Source organism: Bufo bufo, chromosome 10 (genome assembly GCF_905171765.1).
Source record: "Bufo bufo chromosome 10, aBufBuf1.1, whole genome shotgun sequence".
Taxonomy (NCBI): Eukaryota; Metazoa; Chordata; class Amphibia; order Anura; family Bufonidae; genus Bufo; species Bufo bufo.
Window position 1 is genome coordinate 78,521,612 of NC_053398.1, and position 6,527 is coordinate 78,528,138.

Below are 6,527 nucleotides of genomic sequence, written 5' to 3' on the forward strand. Positions count from 1 at the left end.
TCCAAATCCACGGTCCTGAATGTTTCACTCCCTCTGAAAGACATGGCTGAAGTGCAGAAACTCACTTCCTTTCAGTGGACCACTCTCTCTGTAACATTTCTAGGAGTGAAGCTCACCCCAGATTATTCCCAATTGTTTAGAGAAAACTTCCTCCCGCTATCCAAAAGGTTAGAAGATCTAAAAGGTTCATGGGACATACCATATGTAACGTGGTTTGGTCGCAGAACATTTCTTAAGACCATTCTGATGCCCACCGTACTTTACTATCTTCAGGCTCTACCTATATCAATCCCCAAGTCTTATTTTAAAAAATTAAAAAATATCTTCTCAAAATTCCTATGGGGAGGTAGGAAATCCAGATTGCCATTCAAACAAATAGTACAACGCCCTAACAAAGGTGGGCTTGGGGTACCTGACCTTTACGCTTACCATAAAAGCGATAGTATGCTCCAGGTGCTTAGAATGGTGGTGAGATTGAACCGTGCACCACCAGCCCATTTACCATGTGCTTTTAATCAGATAGCTTGTACAGCTGTATTCTACCCAGCCCATACTGCAGGCTCACAGCCTGGGAGAGGCATGCGTAGGATACAGCTTGGTACTACTTTGCCCAGATTGTAGGCTGTAAGCACAGGAGAGGCATGTTAGAGTAGGACCCATCTGATTAGAAGCTACCTTGACGACCGGTAGATGGGCCCGAAATATTTTTGATCAATTATATTCGCAAAGAGCTTCTAGCTGCATTTGCAGTAAGTATGACCACCAAGCATTTATTCTTTCAGTGTTTGCTTATATCTTTGTGCAATTGACTAGCAGAGTGCTGTTACCTGTAGTTCTCCTAATCCAGGTGCTTAGAATGGTTGAAACCAATTGGTAATCGTTTAGATTTATTGGTTGAAAATGATCTGTCATCCATCCCACTTCGTTCCCTAGACCGTACTAAGGCAGATAAACTGCTTCGCACTCATAGTCCGATTACTAGATACACGCTTTACATATGGTTAAGCTCTAACTGGTTGAATCAGCTCTCCCCTAATTATCTTACACTGATGCAAGTAAGAGATGTACTTTTTCAATCCACTACCCACTTTCAAGAGACCCTACCTGAAAGAGTGAAAACTTTCGACAGCCCGGCCTTAGAGTTGTGTCCAGATAATGATGTCCCATCCTTTGCTGTCTTGAAAACTCACCCCTTGATGGGCAGCCTATCTACCTTTCATGTGGCCCACTTTTTTCAGACCATCAAAAAACAGTTAATAAATTTCACTGACCCACAGGAACTTTCAGTATTCGAGAAATTAGCTTTACAAACCAAAGAGCCAAAGAGCAAAATATCCAAACTATACAACTTGCTAATGTCACTGACAGAACCCAAAACCCTCCTATGCTTTGAACGGTGGGAGAGGGATTTAGATATTTCTTTTACCCGTAATGACTCTAAGCAAGCATTGTTGAACTTCTCGAAGGTGTCCAGATGTGTGAAGTTACAAGAAAATAGCTATAAAGTATTAATGCAATGGTACTAAACCGTATATTCCCTGACTGTAGCCCTGATTGCTGGAGATGTAATAATGGCACAGGGACACATGGGCATATATGGTGGACCTGCTCAAAAATTCAACCCTATTGGCAAAAGATATGCAAAACCATTTCGGAGGTGTGTGGGGCCTCGGTTCCAGTTTCACCAAAATTATGCCTTTTTGGAATAGTTGGAGAGTTCCAGTGTGCCAAACACACCCGAAACCTGACCAGTACATTGTTAGCGGCGGCCAGACTATTAGTAGCGGTGCACTGGAAGTCTCCAGACCCCCCCCCCAACTTTCTACACTGGATACAGAAATGTGACCAGCTGTACCGCTTAGAACAATTAGCGCACTGGGATGCCCGCACCACTTCTCAATTCGAGAGAATCTGGAGCCCTTGGCGAGCATACAGACACTTCTCAGATACCTAAATCCCTAATAAAATGATTGTAGCAAGCAGGACCTGGATTGTACATAGGGCCTGGAACCAAATAAGGCAAAGATAGTCCATTAGTGACAATAAGATGATTAATACAATCGATGTGGGGTTTTGATGTTTCGGCAAGACTGTCAAATTGTGATGATATATAACAGACTTAGGCTACATTCACACCTGCGTTTGGTGCGGATCCGTCTGGTATCTGCACAGACGGATCCGCACCTATAATGCAAACGCTTGGATCCGTTCAGAACGGATCCGTTTGCATTATCATGAACAAAAAAAAAAAAAATTTTTTTTTTTTTTTTTTTTTTTGTTCATGGTAATGCAAACGGATCCGTTCAGACTTTACATTGAAAGTCAATGGGGGACGGATCCGTTTGAAAATTGAGCCATACTGTGTCAACCTCAAACGGATCCGTCCCCATTGACTTACATTGTAAGTCTGGACGGATCCGTTCGCCTCTGCAAGCAGCGTTCAGGTGTTCGTCTGCTGAGCGGAGCGGAGGACAAACGCTGCCAGACTGATGCATTCTGAGCGGATCCGCCTCCACTCAGAATGCATTAGGACTGGACGGATCCGTTCGGGGCCGCTTGTGAGAGCCTTCAAACGGAACTCACAAGCGGAGCCCCGAACGCTAGTGTGAAAGTAGCCTTACACCAATCACATCTAACCCCCCTCCCCCCCCCTTTTTTTCCCCTCTGACCTCCCTATATCACCGGTTACTTTAGGACTCATTACTTGTTACCTATATTAAACTGTAAAAATACATTGTCGAGAGGTCAAGCTAACACCTGAGCCATTTGAATATAACTACCTCATTGCCAGTGTATATCTGATATATTCTTATGTCTTAATGGCGCTTATTTTTATATACGCTTGTATTTCAATGTATGTTATTTAAGACTTCATGTAAAACCCTTAATAAAAATAATTTTACAACAAAAAATCTGTGGGGTGATCTGAAGAGGACTGTGCACAGGAGATGCCCTCGCAATCTGACAGATTTGGAGTGTTTTTGCCAAGAAGAGTGGGCAAATCTTGCCAAGTCAAAATGTGCCATGCTGATAGACTCATACCCAAAAAGACTGAGTGCTGTAATAAAATCAAAAGGTGCTTCAACAAAGTATTAGTTTAAGGGTGTGCAAACTAATGCAACCATATTGTTTTATTTTTATATATTTTTCTTCCCTCTACCTAAAAGATTTCAGTTTGTTTTTCAATTCAGTGGTACAGTTTATAGGTCACATTAACCACCTCAGCCCCCAGTGCTTAAACACCCTGAAAGACCAGGCCACTTTTTACACTTCTGACCTACACTACTTTCACCGTTTATTGCTCGGTCATGCAACTTACCACCCAAATGAATTTTACCTCCTTTTCTTCTCACTAATAGAGCTTTCATTTGGTGGTATTTCATTGCTGCTGACATTTTTACTTTTTTTGTTATTAATCGAAATTTAACGATTTTTTTTGCAAAAAAATGACATTTTTCACTTTCAGTTGTAAAATTTTGCAAAAAAAACGACATCCATATAGAAATTTTGCTCTAAATTTATAGTTCTACATGTCTTTGATAAAAAAAAAATGTTTGGGTAAAAAAAAAATGGTTTGGGTAAAAGTTATAGCGTTTACAAACTATGGTACAAAAATGTGAATTTCCGCTTTTTGAAGCAGCTCTGACTTTCTGAGCACCTGTCATGTTTCCTGAGGTTCTACAATGCCCAGACAGTACAAACACCCCACAAATGACCCCATTTCTGAAAGTACACACCCTAAGGTATTCGCTGATGGGCATAGTGAGTTCATAGAACTTTTTATTTTTTGTCACAAGTTAGCGGAAAATGATGATTTTTTTTTTTTTTTTTTTTTTCCTTACAAAGTCTCATATTCCACTAACTTGTGACAAAAAATAAAAACTTCTATGAACTCACTATGCCCATCAGCGAATACCTTGGGGTCTCTTCTTTCCAAAATGGGGTCACTTGTGGGGTAGTTATACTGCCCTGGCATTCTAGGGGCCCAAATGTGTGGTAAGGAGTTTGAAATCAAATTCTGTAAAAAATGACCTGTGAAATCCGAAAGGTGCTCTTTGGAATATGGGCCCCTTTGCCCACCTAGGCTGCAAAAAAGTGTCACACATCTGGTATCTCCGTACTCAGGAGAAGGTGGGGAATGTGTTTTGGGGTGTCATTTTATATATACCCATGCTGGGTGAGAGAAATATCTTGGCAAAAGACAACTTTTCCCATTTTTTTATACAAAGTTGTCATTTGACCAAGATATTTATCTCACCCAGCATGGGTATATGTAAAAAGACACCCCAAAACACATTCCTCAACTTCTCCTGAGTACGGGGATACCAGATGTGTGACACTTTTTTGCAGCCTAGGTGGGCAAAGGGGCCCATATTCCAAAGAGCACCTTTCGGATTTCACTCCTCATTTTTTCCTGAATTTGATTTCAAACTCCTTACCACACATTTGGGCCCCTAGAATACCAGGGCAGTATAACTACCCCACAAGTGACCCCATTTTGGAAAGAAGACACCCCAAGGTATTCCGTGAGGGGCATGGCGAGTTCCTAGAATTTTTTATTTTTTGTCACAAGTTAGTGGAAAATGATGATTTTTTTTTTTTTTTTTTTTTTCATAAAAACTCTCATATTCCACAAACTTGTGACAAAAAATAAAAACTTCCATGAACTCACTATGCCCATCAGCGAATACCTTGGGGTCTCTTCTTTCCAAAATGGGGTCACTTTTGTGGTAGTTATACTGCCCTGGCATTCTAGGGGCCCAAATGTGTGGTAAGTAGGTAAATGACCTGTGAAATCCGAAAGGTGCTCTTTGGAATGTGGGCCCCTTTGCCCACCTAGGCTGCAAAAAAGTGTCACACATCTGGTATCTCTGTATTCAGGAGAAGTTGAGGAATGTGTTTTGGGGTGTCTTTTTACATATACCCATGCTGGGTGAGATAAATATCTTGGTCAAATGCCAACTTTGTATAAAAAAATGGGAAAAGTTGTCTTTTGCCAAGATATTTCTCTCACCCAGCATGGGTATATGTAAAATGACACCCCAAAACACATTCCCCAACTTCTCCCGATTACGGAGATACCAGATGTGTGACACTTTTTTGCAGCCGAGGTGGGCAAAGGGGCCCATATTCAAAAGAGCACCTTTCGGATTTCACAGGTCATTTTTTACAGAATTTGATTTCAAACTCCTTACCACACATTTGGGCCCCTAGAATGCCAGGGCAGTATAACTACCCCACAAGTGACCCCATTTTGGAAAGAAGAGACCCCAAGGTATTCGCTGATGGGCAAAGTGAGTTCATGGAAGTTTTTATTTTTTGTCACAAGTTAGTGGAATATGAGACTTTGTATGAAAAAAAAATAAAAAAAAAAAATAAGCATTTTCCACTAACTTGTGACAAAAAATAAAAAATTCTAGGAACTCGCCATGCCCCTCACAGAATACCTTGGGGTGTCTTCTTTCCAAAATGGGGTCACTTGTGGGGTAGTTATACTGCCCTGGCATTTTCCAGGGGCCCTAATGTGTGGTAAGTAGGTAAATGACCTGTGAAATCCTAAAGGTGCTCTTTGGAATATGGGCCCCTTTGCCCACCTAGGCTGCAAAAAAGTGTCACACATGTGGTATCGCCGTATTCAGGAGAAGTTGGGGAATGTGTTTTGGGGTGTCATTTTACATATACCCATGCTGGGTGAGAGAAATATCTTGGCAAAAGACAACTTTTCCCATTTTTTTATACAAAGTTGGCATTTGACCAAGATATTTCTCTCACCCAGCATGGGTATATGTAAAATGACACCCCAAAACACATTCCCCAACTTCTCCTGAGTACGGCGATACCAGATGTGTGACACTTTTTTGCAGCCTAGATGCGCAAAGGTGCCCAAATTCCTTTTAGGAGGGCATTTTTAGACATTTGGATACCAGACTTCTTCTCACGCTTTGGGGCCCCTAGAATGCCAGGGCAGTATAAATACCCCACATGTGACCCCATTTTGGAAAGAAGACACCCCAAGGTATTCAATGAGGGGCATGGCGAGTTCATAGAAATTTTTTTTTTTTTGGCACAAGTTAGCGGAAATTGATATTTTTAATTTTTTTCTCACAAAGTCTCCCGTTCCGCTAACTTGGGACAAAAATTTCAATCTTTCATGGACTCAATATGCCCCTCACGGAATACCTGGGGGTGTCTTCTTTCCGAAATGGGGTCACATGTGGGGTATTTATACTGCCCTGGCATTCTAGGGGCCCTAAAGCGTGAGAAGAAGTCTGGAATATAAATGTCTAAAAAATTTTACGCATTTGGATTCCGTGAGGGGTATGGTGAGTTCATGTGAGATTTTATTTTTTGACACAAGTTAGTGGAATATGAGACTTTGTAAGAAAAAAAAAAAAAAATTCTGCTAACTTGGGCCAAAAAAATATCTGAATGGAGCCTTACAGAGGGGTGCTAAATGACAGGGGGGTGATAAATGACAGGGGGGTGATCAATGACAGGGGGGTGATCAATGACAGGGGGGTGATCAA